This window comes from Carassius auratus, chromosome 17 (assembly GCF_003368295.1).
Source record: "Carassius auratus strain Wakin chromosome 17, ASM336829v1, whole genome shotgun sequence".
Classification (NCBI taxonomy): Eukaryota; Metazoa; Chordata; class Actinopteri; order Cypriniformes; family Cyprinidae; genus Carassius; species Carassius auratus.
The window spans coordinates 5796141-5810669 of record NC_039259.1 but is presented as its reverse complement, the minus strand read 5'-3'; the positions used below and the strand labels follow the sequence as shown (position 1 = coordinate 5810669).

The window sequence follows — 14529 nt, the reverse complement described above, 5'->3', positions numbered from 1 at the left end:
AAAAAGGAACCTCTTGGGAGCCGTTGACGAGTTAAAAATGAATAAGAAAAATGTTTTTCTGTTTTTCTGTCAGTGAGAGATATCTTTGCCTGCGCTTCGTTCACAGACATTATGTCATATGAGTGGCAGGGATATTTCTTCCATATCAGTGGCAGAAAAGGGATAAAGTAAATCTCATGCAGCAATTGTGTCACTCACTTGTGATAGTCATGTGAAATGTATATAGTATCATGTCAAGAGAATAAATCATCATATCATCTTTCTGGGGATTAAAAAAACAGCCTGACAGCAACTGAAAAAAAAGTAAATAATATTAAGAATTTTGTTAAATAATAGTAAATAGTATTTATTAAGCAATACAATTTACAATAATATATAACACTTACAACTTATGTAATACAGCACAAAGATATGGTGTGCATATTTGGATGCAGCCAAGGATTTCCAGTAAAGCACTTCCAGTTAAAGTCTGTGAGACATTGACTGATATAAATGCTAAAATGAAAAATGACTTATTATATGTGACACCACAATACCAATGTGATAAAATAACTTGTTTAGTCTGTATGTGCACTTATAGATGCTGCCTTTCTCTTTGTGTCTTCTGTATAATAATAAGTTCAAGCACAACAGAAAGAGAGCTTATAAAAACATTCCACTCAACATAATTAAATATTGGTAGTACATATAACAAGAAGTAAGCTTAGAAAGGTATGTCATTCACTATGATGACTGACTATTTTACCATTAAAAATGACAAGAATGCAACTGGTACATTTCTGATTTTAATCAATTTCCCCACTAGGCTATCATTGTAAAGGGAACATAATTTCTGTTTGTTTTACAAAACAAGGAACATGGAACATTCATAATCAAAATGTAATTTACATATTTTACCTTTTAGCTTTGAGGTTAACTTAACATCTATGTTGGTATCGTACTAAACAGGTAAAACAAACTTTTTATTGTACATAAGAAATGCATTGAGTCTTTCACTAGCAGGAGTCTAGAGATATTTCTGAATCATCTTGCACACATATTTGTACAGTATTCTTGTGCAATCAAATATGCACTAGGATAACTATTTCTACTCAATACCACCTGCCACTGAATAGCAACAGTAGGAAGCGAATTGTGGTTCATGGCTGTAACATATGCCAAGTCCTAATTACTGATGATAGCTTCATGTACTTGAATTTGTCTCATAGCACCAAACTGGATTTACATTTAATAACAACATTAATTAATTCATATATTTCTGTATGTTGAATATATATTTCAGTGGAAAATAATAAATAAATAAATAAATAAATAAATAAATAAATAAAATCAGTCTCATCTCTGAACGAAAATTTTATATTAAACATATTAAAGTTGACTTAAAGAAATTCTGTAATTATTTACTCACTCTCAAGTTGTTCCAAAATGATAGTGGCCATTAACTTATGGCAAAATGGATGCTGTCAACGGTTTGGCTCTTTAAAAATATCTTCTTATAAACATATATATATATATATATATATATATATTATTACTATTATTATTTTCTCTCACACAATCAGTAGTCGTGCTATTGGATGGAAGTTATCTAATAACATTCATTGTATTTCATTTTAGATTTTATGTTATTGTTACTTATTTATTTATTTGATTTTGATTTTGGTGTAAAGACCGTAAATGCTTTCTATGCATTGCAAATTAACTGAAATAAATCTGCTCAATCTCTCAAAGACTAATCATCTAGGTTAAGTAAGGGCACAGATAATCCGTATAGAATACTCTCAATTCAAGTTGATCCGACACAATCGGACATCCTGCGTGTAAACGCAGTCAACCCAGATCGACCATTCCCTCCAAAGTCTAATTATGTAGCTTCGGTGAACGTACAGATAATGCGTAAATCCGGACGCCTTGGCATACGCCATACGTCCGTCTGTGCATTACCGTGATCCCGATAAGCTTCTCTGAGTTGTCCCTGCAACGCACCATGTCCGTTCTGACTCGTTTGTGCCATCTACAGATTTGCACAGCTCTGGAGAGCTTTTGATCACCGTGTACACGCGTTCGATACATGTTTTATCTGACCTGCGCTCCTCGCGAACCATTCTTTTTCTTTTTTAAAACTAGGCTCAATCTATTTCCTCGGGGTGCTCTGGATATCGCTTTAGTGTGCGAACGGAGTTGTCTGTACGTTACCGGATTCACTACTAAACAATGGAGAAACAGACAGCAACTGAAATACGGGAATAAACGGTTGACGTTGGGAGAGGAATACACAATTTAACGAGAGATCTGGGATAATCGTCTGATCTAGAAGTGCGTGTGGCCGTTTTCAGTTCAACTTGGTGGAAACTACACAAGGATGGTGTGTTAGGACTCGGATTCAGCAGCACAGGTCGGTGTGCAAAAGAATACACCTTGCTCCGTTTCTCTTTTCTTTACATGGCACAAGAAAAGAAGATGTATTGAAGCCGCATAGGCTTTTAAAGCGCCTCCGTTTAGAATTAAGTGGAATCAAGGCGAATGGATACGTGTCCAGTGTTTAAGGTAGGAGAAAGGCTTGTCACGCTGATTATTGAGCACCTGTCATTTGTAAAATATTTTCAAAACCATTACTAAACACATCGACACGGCTTTTAGTGTTTTTACATCAGTTAACGCGTTCAGTCGATTGCAGTTGTTCAGAAACTCTTCATTTGACGTGCTCGTATTAACTATCACCATCGATCCTATAAAAAGGGGTTCTTACACTTCCAAAAAGGTTAAACTATTGGTGATAAGGAAAGTTGAGTTTAATAAAAAAAATATACAAAGTGTCCGTTATTGGTCCTTTTTAAGCGTCTGTTGATAATTCAGGAATTTCAATTTGCTATACCCACCCAGCATAATTACCAGCTGAAATCCCTCACGTTTCTATTACGTATATATGATCTCCTGACCACCTAGGTTTCACGCCTATAATTCCATTGATATAAATACTTGATTTATGTCGTTTGAGAGGTAAAATCTGCCTCATTCTGAAGGCTTATTAATAATTGCTGCTTTTCATTGTGTTATTTCCAGTGCACAAACAGGCAATATATAATTCACATCGTGTTGTGTACATAGTAAGCTTATGCAAACTGATACCGTCTGTACTCACCTGTGTTCATGGGAGTGGTAGTTGAGTTTCTAATCATGGCTGCATACTCCTTCTATTGCACTTGCTACAATGCTATTATAACCTTGTAAAACATATAATTCACATTCACTGGGTGGTCATCAAGTGGCACAATACCACCCAAGTTCACACTGGCTCAGATAATTATAGTCTTTGCAAAACACACCACACAAGTGCACAGAGGAATGGAGAGACTGGATTTCAGTACCACGGACAGCATCTGAGTCTAATTTCACTTGCTTGCCGTTTGGATTGCAGAGATACCGTATCTACCAATAGATTGCAAATATGCCACTTGAATGAGAAAATTATTTTATGGCACCTTAATGAGACTCTCTGGCAGATGTCAGTGATGATCGGGAAGGCACAAAGAGCATTCACCTTGAGAGCCAGTTCAGGCAGCGTGTCAATGTTTGAGGAACAGATTCATTAGATGAACAAGCTTCTAGCACAAAGCCAATTTGATTAGAACTCACGTGCACTGCAGCTCTAAGAAGTCCCCTCCCTTTGTGTACCTGCTCCCAACCTTTCCAAATACAACTGAGAACAAAGGCTGCAATTGTCAGGAGTAGTTAAATATAATGGCAGATCAACCATTTAGAGTATTGATTAGTGTGCTCTATCTATAGTTCCAGTGTATAATATAATATTGAATTAAATGTTGTAAAATATAAATTTGCCTGTGTTGTGAATATGCTCATGCACACAAACCAGAAGAAATGCCTCAAGATGATAACATTAAATGGAAACCATAGGGTCAGGAAAGTGAGAAGAGTTCAAACCAATGGTCAACTTTTAAAGCCACTCCACCTCTCAGACAATTGGTTCCAATTGGCCTCTGATTAACCTTACATCCACCTTCTTAGCTTAGACTTAGCCACTTAAAAGGCTCTCACACCATTCCAGTGGGTTGGACAGATGGTTTACCATCTTTTCATGGGCTGCCCGAGCATAGCAGGGATCATGTACCCCCCCCCCCCCCAAGCCCCCCCCCCCACCTCATCTGGTGTCAGTGTAAGACTGTTGACACAAATGTCCCATGGTGCCACCATCATTTGTATGCCAGAGTGCTCTGAACTGCTCAGCCTCATTTGTCTTCCCTATATCTAATATATGCAGTTAAGCAGTAATTTCTATAGAAAGGGATGCAAATGGTGTATCGAATGGTGGTTTACATTTCAATAGTTAATTCCGTATTTCAGGAATATGTAAGGGATGTGCGTATGAGGTCACCATGTCTGATTGAAAATTTGAGTTCATCTGGTCCTTGCTGTACTGCTCATCTTAAGGAGCTGACATTATCTAGACTAAGACTGTGTAATCTCTGTCTGTCGGGCAATTATAATTTGAATTCTCTGAAGACAGAGATTATGCAAACTCATAAAGGGCCCTCCAGATGAAGATTCAACTAAAACCTACTATAAAAATGCTATAGAGACCTCTGGGTTCTTAACTGACGTCCACTCAATCAGAGGAATGGCGGGCTAAAAGTGCTGCCAACCTAATCTCTGTGACTGGCAGTAAAACACTTACACTGCCTTAGCCCACAGGGGATTAGGGAAATTTCCCTAATGAACTTACAGTTAAAGCCTCTCACCCACTGGACCCAATTTACAGAGCCTTCTTTGAAGCACCCTGGACGCTGCATATAAATGCATCAGTCTGGAGTGAGCATTACGCCAGTATTCAAAGATATATCTGCAGGCCTCATTATTTATGATTTGTTTGTTAGTTTTATAAAGACTTCATGCATCAAATCTCCATGCATCTTGTCAGCTATGAGCACCACACCCATGCGCCTTCAGAATTCTTCGTCTCTGACATGGAACCATTTAGCGTTACTGGGTATACAACGATTTTGTAGATCTTGCCATTGAGTTGTGTGGGCATTTGGTGATAAAAGAGAACACCTGTAACTTGTCGCCATTTGTGCCACGCCACATTGACCCATGCACGGGCATCGAGGAGGGAGTCGCTGTCGCTCCTGATGAGCAAACCTAGATATTTAAATTCAGTAACCTTGTTCAGTGGCTGCGCTGTAATTTTAATTGTGCCGTCAATCTGGGGCCCACACTCTATATTCTATGTACTATCTCTCTATAATTAGTATGTATGCTGCATTAAAATTACAACATATCACCACACAGTACTATAATGTCAAATAAGGTTATAATAAAGCAGCACTGTTCATATTTAATATTACTTAATATTATTTTTTAATAATTATGAAGTACATTTACTTAATGAATATTATATACACTTAATATTAAGTACTTACATGTACTCACTAAATGGTTAATATTAAGCTTAACAAGATTTTGTTTAGGTTCAGTTGCTTGTAACTACTTTAATTATTATACAGTATTATAGCATCATTATAGCACATGGTGTGTAACTTCATCACCTTAAAACAAAGTGTTAGCGTTTATTTTTTTATTATATTTCTTGAGAATTTCCAACATTTTCAAGCTAAAATTCTACAGTAATTAAACAATTTTCTAATCTGTTTAATATATCAACATCTGAATAAGAAAAATGCTAACAATAACAAAAAAAAAACTGCAGTTAAGGGGCAAAATCTGAAATACCTATGCCACATGCTGTAAGCATTTAGTCATCCTCTAGCGTTTTATTATAAAACTAATGTGTCATGACCAATAATACTGCCTTTGGTGGCAAAAGATCATGACCATCAGAGCTGATGATATTTTCTGTGTTCTACAGTGTACAGGGTCAGATAGTTGGGAAGATACAATCATTTTTTATAGCCATTGTGACAGAGGAAAATGCAGTGTGTGTATAAAATGTGTAGCAGTGTTTTTGTGCAAGTCTAGGTTTATGTGTGCATGGTCAAGTCAACATTACAAATTGTCAAATGTATTTGTACAGCACTTTTTGTTTTAAAGCAGCTTTACAGGAAACTGTGATGGTAATGTTTAAAATATCTTATTAGCTTTTTGCCTAATAGGCACATTTAGAAGATTTGAGCTGGGCAATGATATAGTTCATATTTAGTAATGATAAAAACGATCAAGCATTGAGATATGCTATATGGTATATTGCATTCTTCTGGATAAAGCCACACATTCTTATACAATATATCCAACAATTGTGGGGAAAATAGAATGTAAAATAAATGCGAAAAAACCCTAGTTAGACAGTGTTGGAAGTTTGCAAGCATGTGCAAGAGCGAGTGCACTTGTCTTCTTGAATATCAGCAATAAATAACTTAATTGACTCATTGATTGGTGTTTAAAAAAGCTCTCAGAAGTTCCTTAATTACACAGAACATAACCATCCGCTTAGACTGCTTTCACTGCATAATAAATGCTAGCAGAACTCTAGCCTATTATTTTTAGGCCTAATCAAAACGTATTTTAAATGTTTAAGTGTGCAGGCTGACTATAAGAATTGTAATAGCTTATGGTCAGATACATGCAAGTAACACAGAAATAAGTGTGTTCAGGATATCATATGAACTTAAACCTCTAGATTGTGATTCTAAATTGGAACCAGTTAGGTGGCCTTCAGCATAAGCTATTTACTGGTTTTCACTGTCCATTGAAAAGATTGTGATCACTTTCCTTTTGGGGAAATAAACTGATCTCAGGTCAGATTTGATGATAAAGGCGATGATGAAGAAGCGGCTTTCAAAAGCTGATTTCTGACAAAGGCAGAAAGTAACTGGAGCAATGACACCTCAGGGACATTGAATGGAAAGGAGCTAGGCCATGCCCTGCAGCCACACACTGAATTAGAGACCCCTCCAGGGACTCAAGGGAGCAGTTCTCATCTCACCGTGAAATATAAGAACATCATTACTCCCACCCACGATCAGAGGTTCCTAGAGATGAGGCCTTTGCGATCAAGTTCAGACATGGAATGGAGTCAGGTTTATGACTTCATTTCTCCATTTCCCCAACATGTAAAGAAGGGCCCTCTGGCATATGCTATTTGCATAACTAATGTTAAGATTACGCTATAGTTGTTTATGTAAATATGAATATTGTAGCATTTGCAAAAATAAATAAATAAATACTGTATGTGTGTATATATTTATATATGTGTGTGTGCGTATATATATATATATATATATATATATATATATATATATATATATATATATATATATATATGCACACACACACACACACACATATACAAACACATTGTGGTATATACATATTGTTGGATGCAAGGGACATAACAGCATAGTGTATGTTGCTTTGGTGTTCTGTGTGGCTTCTTATTGATCTTTTGTCTTTCTGAAATCGTTCAGAAAATGACTTTTGTGTACAACTCCTAGAAAAACTGCAAATTTTGAAGCACTGTATCATGATGACACAAGAAGTAGGGTATGGGGGAAATGCCCACTTAAATCTGGTGTGATTTTTTTTTTTATTTTTTTCTGTGAAACAAAAGTGACATGTTTTCAGAATTGATGTCATATTTTTTGTGACAATGACATAAATAATAAACCAAGTGTAAAAAATATTCAATGTTTTCCAAGTTATTAGATTTATAAAAAAAATATATATATATATATTATATATATACACACCAAGGTGTCATTTTGCCACCCACAGTATATAATTAAAATACTTGTATTAAACTAACTAGTTATTTGATGGAAAAGCAAATAAATTGATGGTTAGAACATATTAACTACAATAATGAGGAGATACCCCCTGACAATGTAAAGCGCTTTGAGTACTTAGAAAAGTGCTATATAAATGTAAGGAATTATTATAATTAAGCCATATCCAGTGGGAGGCGTTTTACCCCACAGACTATTATATTATAAAATATTATATTAATCTGTAATTTGTGAAAATATAATTATACATTTCACAGCAATACATGCTCCCTATCTACAGGCCGAACTGTTCTCATATTATATATAACTGTGATGTTCTACAAAACGATATTTACTGTCAGAAACTATAATAAAAAAAAAAAAAAATATTTACAATTTTAATTAAAACTAAACTGTGTTTTCGCACAGGTATATCACCAGTGTAAGCTTTATGGTGAATACATCTACATCACTCAACCAAGTTTAGCTAGGTTTTGGAACCAATCAGATGTTTGCTGACCAGCGCATTGATGCAATTAGTATCCTCTGTCAAGAGTATAATTGTTGTTGATTTTGAATTGCACGCAGAGTGGCCTACGAACTCCACCAACAGTACTGAAGCTGCTTTTTGCTGATGAAACTGAAAACTATGTTCTTCAGTAAATTTTTCTTTAATTGAACGCATCTCTGCCTGCTGGTCTCTATTCCTCATATCTGGTCCTTGGGTTTTAACTGTTAATTCCCCTACAGTTAAATGATGCATAAGGTGCATTTTACCTCATGGGGGCGTTTTCCCCCACTTAGGTTGAATGTGTTTTTTTTTTTTCTTTTTTTTTTTTTTTTTTTGTGGTTTTAGTTTCAGTTAACGATAATAACCAGTCAGCATGAAACTGAAGTTGCAATCTCCTTTTCTACCATATTGTATACCCTATATATATATATATATATATATATATATATATATATATATATATATATATATATATATATATATATATATATATATATAAGCAATTTCATTGGATCTTTTGCTTCATTTTTTTGGCTTGTCCAAACAATATGCAAGTATGTTCTGGAGAAAATAAATATAAAAAGACAAGCTTTTAGATGCTTAGAGTCTGTATAGCTCCCAACCTCTGCATGTGGTAATGGGAGCCCTATTCCTTTGTTATATTCCCTGAGGGATCGTTGTGTACTCATGCTTGAGTTCATAATGTCCAGGGAAACCAATGTACTACGATGCCACCAGGGTTTTACAGCACATAAACGATCACACTAAAAAGAAACTGAATGTTTAGACAAGAGGTCAGAGTATCATATGTGGTTTTATCATCCACCCTTGGGGAGTTGGATCCAGCTACATTTAACAACGATGTTTAGATTTGTATCAGAACGTAATACACCAGATATGTATGCATAGTAAAGACATCAGATGTTTTTGGACACTGTCTTTCTCTGGTCTCACATTCTGAAGGATTATAGGGTGGGGGGTGGGGGCTACAGCCCTTTAGGAAACTGTTAAAACAGTTTTACTCTACAGCCTGAAAATGGAGAGCTACTTGTAGAACGGCAGGGCGATAACATTCAGGCTCAGCTGGGGACGTTGGCTCTGTGAGGCTGTAATTTAGAAAGGATCCAAGGCTTATCAGTTGGCATCCTGGTGTTGGTGAAAAAAAAGAGAGAAAAAAAAAAACACGGATGAGTCACTCTGAGAGGAAAATATAGCTAGTAACACACACACACACACACACACACACACACACACACACACACAAGTTCTGTTCCAAAACATAGTGAGCTGCATTGCTGTTACTCTAAGTCAGCTTACATTATTGTTTCCAATAGTTTAATGTTAGCATGTTGTTAAGCTAGCAACATGTTGTTATTATAAAGGAATGTTTACACCAATAATGACAAGTAAAATTATTAGTCTAACTATAAATGATTAAACATTAACTATAATTGCTGTACTGTATAATTCTAAAAATCTATGACTAGTTAAATCTACAACACAGGTTTTTTTTTTTTTTTTTTTTTTTAGCTGATGAGCAAACAAATTAACAGTCAGAATCCACCCAACTTTAAAGCGCCTGAGCATTTGAAGTGGCTGCTGATACACTGTGACTGCATGTCTAACAACCCACAAAGTAATAATCGTGTTGTTTACGTTTAATGTAAAATAAATAACTAAATATTCAATATTCAGGGCACCAAGACATTGTCTGTTAAACATATCTGCATACTGTATTCTAAAGATCTCTGATCCTGTAGTATTAGAGACACATAAAGACTACATAGAGAAGACAAGTAGTTTTATTAATATATTTACATTTACATTTACGTTTGATGATATATAAATTATAAGTTTTAGTGCAAGTTTAAGAGCAATAATAAAGTTTTGCATTCAAGTAATAATGTTACTTATTAACATTATGCAAACATTCAGGGAAATAATAAGAGAAGGCTAGATTCTTACCTAGCACTGTTATTATCGTTTCAGAGGTCTTACTGATTCATTATTTTTTTATTAATTTTTTTTATTTTTGTATTTATTTATTTATTTTTATTTATTGTCCCCGTCTGACAGCAAAACAGTCTAGAATCAAAATAGAATGGTCAGTCAGAGTATTTGCATGCCATGAAAATGCTACTAATGATCCTCAACAAAAGTCAAAATAAATGAAAATGTTATTGAAAATAAGAATTGATTGCTATCACAGATATCCAGTCCAGACAGGGTTAGACTACTATGAGGACCTCAGAGTTAGCTGAACAAAGTACTTTACCGCATAGTTCCTCCCACAAAACAAAACAATGACAACAACAACAAAACACAGATGTGGTCAATTTGTGCTACACTGCTTGCACTGTGTGCTTTTTAGTCTCCCCCCAAAAATAACTAGTCCATAATAGTCATTCATATGTGAATCAGACTGCACTGGTGTGTTGCAGCCCCATGAGGACAACTTATAAAGAAACCTGCCTTCTGCTATTATTGTGAGGTATGCAGTCTTTTTATGTCGTTATATTGAAGTGGCACTGCTGAAAATCGGTCCATGAAAAACTGCTTACATCTATATTTTATATACTGGGATTTCAAATGCTGGAGTGGCAAATCCTTTCTCTTAGGATGGCAGCGGTAGTAGATCTGCCTCTGATACTGTATAAAAATAATACTGATATTCATTTTTTTTAGGCCTTAGAAAAGAGATATCATTTTAGCTTTAGGGTTAAAATCCTACTGGTGTGGATGTGGTAAAAGGTCACTGGAGTGGCGTGAGGGTTGCGTATGGGGAGCAGTAAGATGATTCTCTGCTCAAGGACACAGACAGAAACATCTCCATTTATTTTCATGTCAAGAGCCTCTGGGTGTTGTCTGCTCTGAAAAACATAGAGATGCTGTATTCTGTATGCTGAGCCTCTGCAAAGCAAACCAGCTCTCTGGAGAGCAGGGTCTGTCATCGTCCTCCAAGCTTGAGGAGAGTCGAATTGAGTAAGTGGGTGCACTGATTAACTCTTTATACTGTATGATCAGGTAGGCGTAGCTTTTGAGGAATCCAGAACACCACTAGTAAAACAGCTGTCTGAAAGTCTCCAGAGTGGGCCCAGAGCTCCTTAAGAACAACCTGATCTGAATGTATTTTGGTAGAACAATTTGGGTTATGTGCGCCATTCAAGGATACACTGCTGGCAGGCAGAGGAGGGCAGAAATACTGACGTGCTCAGCATCAGAAATCTCCAAGCGCCCTGCCTGGGACCAGAACCAGTAACTTGACTCTTTCCAGCAAAGCGGCTAAACCCCCTGTGGCATATAAATATTCGAATGCATGAAAACCAGAAATTGTTTTTGTTTTACAGGATTCTGTTGTACTTTGAGAATGCAGTATAATAAAATTAAGGCTCTACAGTAATTCAATACTATTTCTATATCGTGAGGCTGAAAGGGATTATCGATCTTCATTGTCTAAAGCTGAACAGACAATGCAGAAGATCAATACCCCTAAGAAACTATGCTAAGGTTTTTGGTTTACTGTCATAGTGACCCACATTTCAGTCATAGGCTGTGCCTTGTGCGTTGGAGAGCAGCAGGGTTAATCAAGATAGAGAAGGACAGCAATGTTGAAATGAATTCAATTACAGTCATACAAATATGTGACACTGGAACACAAAACCAGTCATAAGGGTCAGTTTTTTTTTTTTTTTCGAAATAGAGATTTATACATCACCTGAAAGTTGAAATCAAGTCAGTTAAGTCACATTTATTTACATAGCGCTTTAAACTAAAAAGATTGTGTGAAACATGAACAACATTAATTAGGAAAACAGTGTGTCAATAATGCAAAATGACAGTTAAAGGCTGTTCATCATTGAATTCAGTGACCTTGGAAGAAGAGAACAAATATGCGTTCCATTGATGTATTGATGTTTGTTGGGATAGGACAATATCTGGCCTAGATACAACTATTTGGAAAACTGGAATCTGAGGGTGCAAAAAATTTAATTAAAGCTAAAAATAACAAATATTGAGAAAATGGCCTTTAAAGCTGTCCAAATGCATGGTGTGGTGGTGAGGAGTGGATGGGGGTGGGGGGTGGAAATGAAAACGTCAAAACATTTTAAGACTGGGCACCTGAATTATGAAAGTAAAAAGAAAACAAGTTAAGATGTCCAGCATTTGAAATTCTAATTTAGTCAGTGAGGTGAGTTTTAGGTAAACTTTGGCAGGATGGAAGGGGTGGTGAGAGTGTAGTATTTCAGTTTCTATTCTGTATATGCAGTTTTGTGAATACTAATTTACTGCCTTTACTAAAGAAAACATTGGCATGTTCAGGTCATACCCTTCCGTCCGTAGCATTTCTTAGCAGTGTTTCCTTCTAAGCATGTTGCTGCAGCTTTTCAGCAACACTTATGATGCTCATTTGTCTCCATCAGACACTGTTGTCACAACTGTGCGCTTGTCAACTAAGCAATTGCAGTGCCTTGGCTTCTTAACTTCCATTGTGAAAACAAAGATAATGAATTTCAATTATTATTAATATATATATATATATATATATATATATATATATATATATATATATATATATATAAATAATCACTTGTAATGGAATTATGTTCAAAAAATATCATTCTTGCATACTGTCATGATAGTGCAGATATATATATCTCGCTTAGTTGGGGACACTTCATCTATAGCGATATCGTTGACTTGATTGCAAATGATTGCACAGATACTGTTTAAACTGAACTGAGATGAATGATGACATCACTGAATTCAATGATGAACTGCCTTTAACTGTCATTTTGCATTATTGACTGTTTTCCTAATGAATGTTGTTCAGTTGCTTTGACGCACTGTATTTTGTTTAAAGCACTATATAAATAAAGGTGACTTGACTTGACTTCAGAGACTGCAGTAAGTGTTGAAGCAGCCATGTCAGAGAGATGCTGTGTGTATCTAGGCAAATGCAAAATAACATTATTTGGCCTTCCGAAAGTAGATGCATTTAGTATTCTTTAAGACTACTTACAGGTTACAACAGAACAGCAATGCATTTTATGGATGACCATTCCGTGACCCTAGGAGAGGAGGTAATTTTGAATTTGCTACGACAATCTGGTTCTTCTGAATCAGCTACTGTATGTTTTGTTATTAGTTTAAGTATTTGCTATTGTCTGTTTAAATGCAGAGTTCTGCACATCGAGCATCTGTGTGAGAGAGAGAGACCGGTCACTCACTTAATTGTACGTGGCTTGTGTACTGCAAATACATACGAGCGTCATCACTGTTTCTGTCATGCCACTCTGTTCTGCTTTTGGGCTTAAACTGATGGTAAAACTAAGGAAATTATTAACTGTATTTATATATATTTTGAAAGATGAAGCTCACGATTATGAAAAGGGGCATTTCATTTCCGACGAGTGCTTCGGCCAATCACAATGCACTGGGTCATTTGGCCAATCAGAACAGACTGCGCTTGTTAGAAGGAGGGACTTCAATGGATGGTAGATTTCAAATAACATAATTTTGTTAGTCCTGCCATTGAGATGAATAGGAATCCAATCAAATTAAGTAGACATCTTGAAAAGTAAAAATGTTACATGCCACACCCCTGACAGATAGTGTCCTCAGAACATAATTGCTTTCCAAAAGCAGCTTTAGCATCATGGTTAAATAGTACACTTTAGGCAGATAGCACTAATCAATAAATCAGCGTAACTGACTTAAATAAATGCTTAACAAGCATTACTTGTTGTCAGTGCTCATAGCCTTGTCGTTATTGTGATTATCTACTTATCATGATTAGTAGTATCTTATTTATTAGAGTTGTATGTAACAGGCAAACACAAAGCCTGTTTTAAGCACAAAGTGTGTTAGTCTCCATGTCATGATTTGTTTTTTGTTTTAGTTTTTTTTTTTTTCATGCTGATGATTTGCAGTGTTATCATGGCCATGCTGATTAAAACACAGACTGTTAAAAAAGCAATGATATAGAGCAAATAACGATGACAAAGTGCTGCTGGCATCTATAAACATAAACTCGCACAGAATCCATGTACCTCATCAACCACTCACAACGATTATTGACACTGTCATTCACAAACATGGCAGGCATGTAACAACAAAAGCTTTAACCGTTTCTCACATAAATGCACACACACGGCAGAGAAGTCGGCTCCTCTGTATTCTACTGCCATCTAGCATGTGTCTCATCTCGAAATTACAATTTTTCGCCTGCATGCTCCATAGCCACCCATCTGAACGTGGCATGTGCCCTGTTGAGATGTCAGT

The 14529-nt window shown here is 35.9% G+C and overlaps 1 protein-coding gene across 2 annotated transcripts in view; it reads left to right on the top strand.

The window, feature by feature from the left end:
- The first annotated feature begins 1825 nt into the window (after positions 1 to 1825).
- LOC113117033 (leucine-rich repeat and fibronectin type-III domain-containing protein 2-like) overlaps positions 1826 to 14529 on the top strand; it is a 140363-nt gene continuing 127659 nt past the window's right edge. For both annotated transcript variants that reach the window (XM_026285399.1, XM_026285400.1), the window contains exon 1: positions 1826 to 2547. The gene's annotated coding sequence lies outside the window, so the exon portion shown is untranslated. The remainder of the gene's footprint in view (positions 2548 to 14529) is intronic.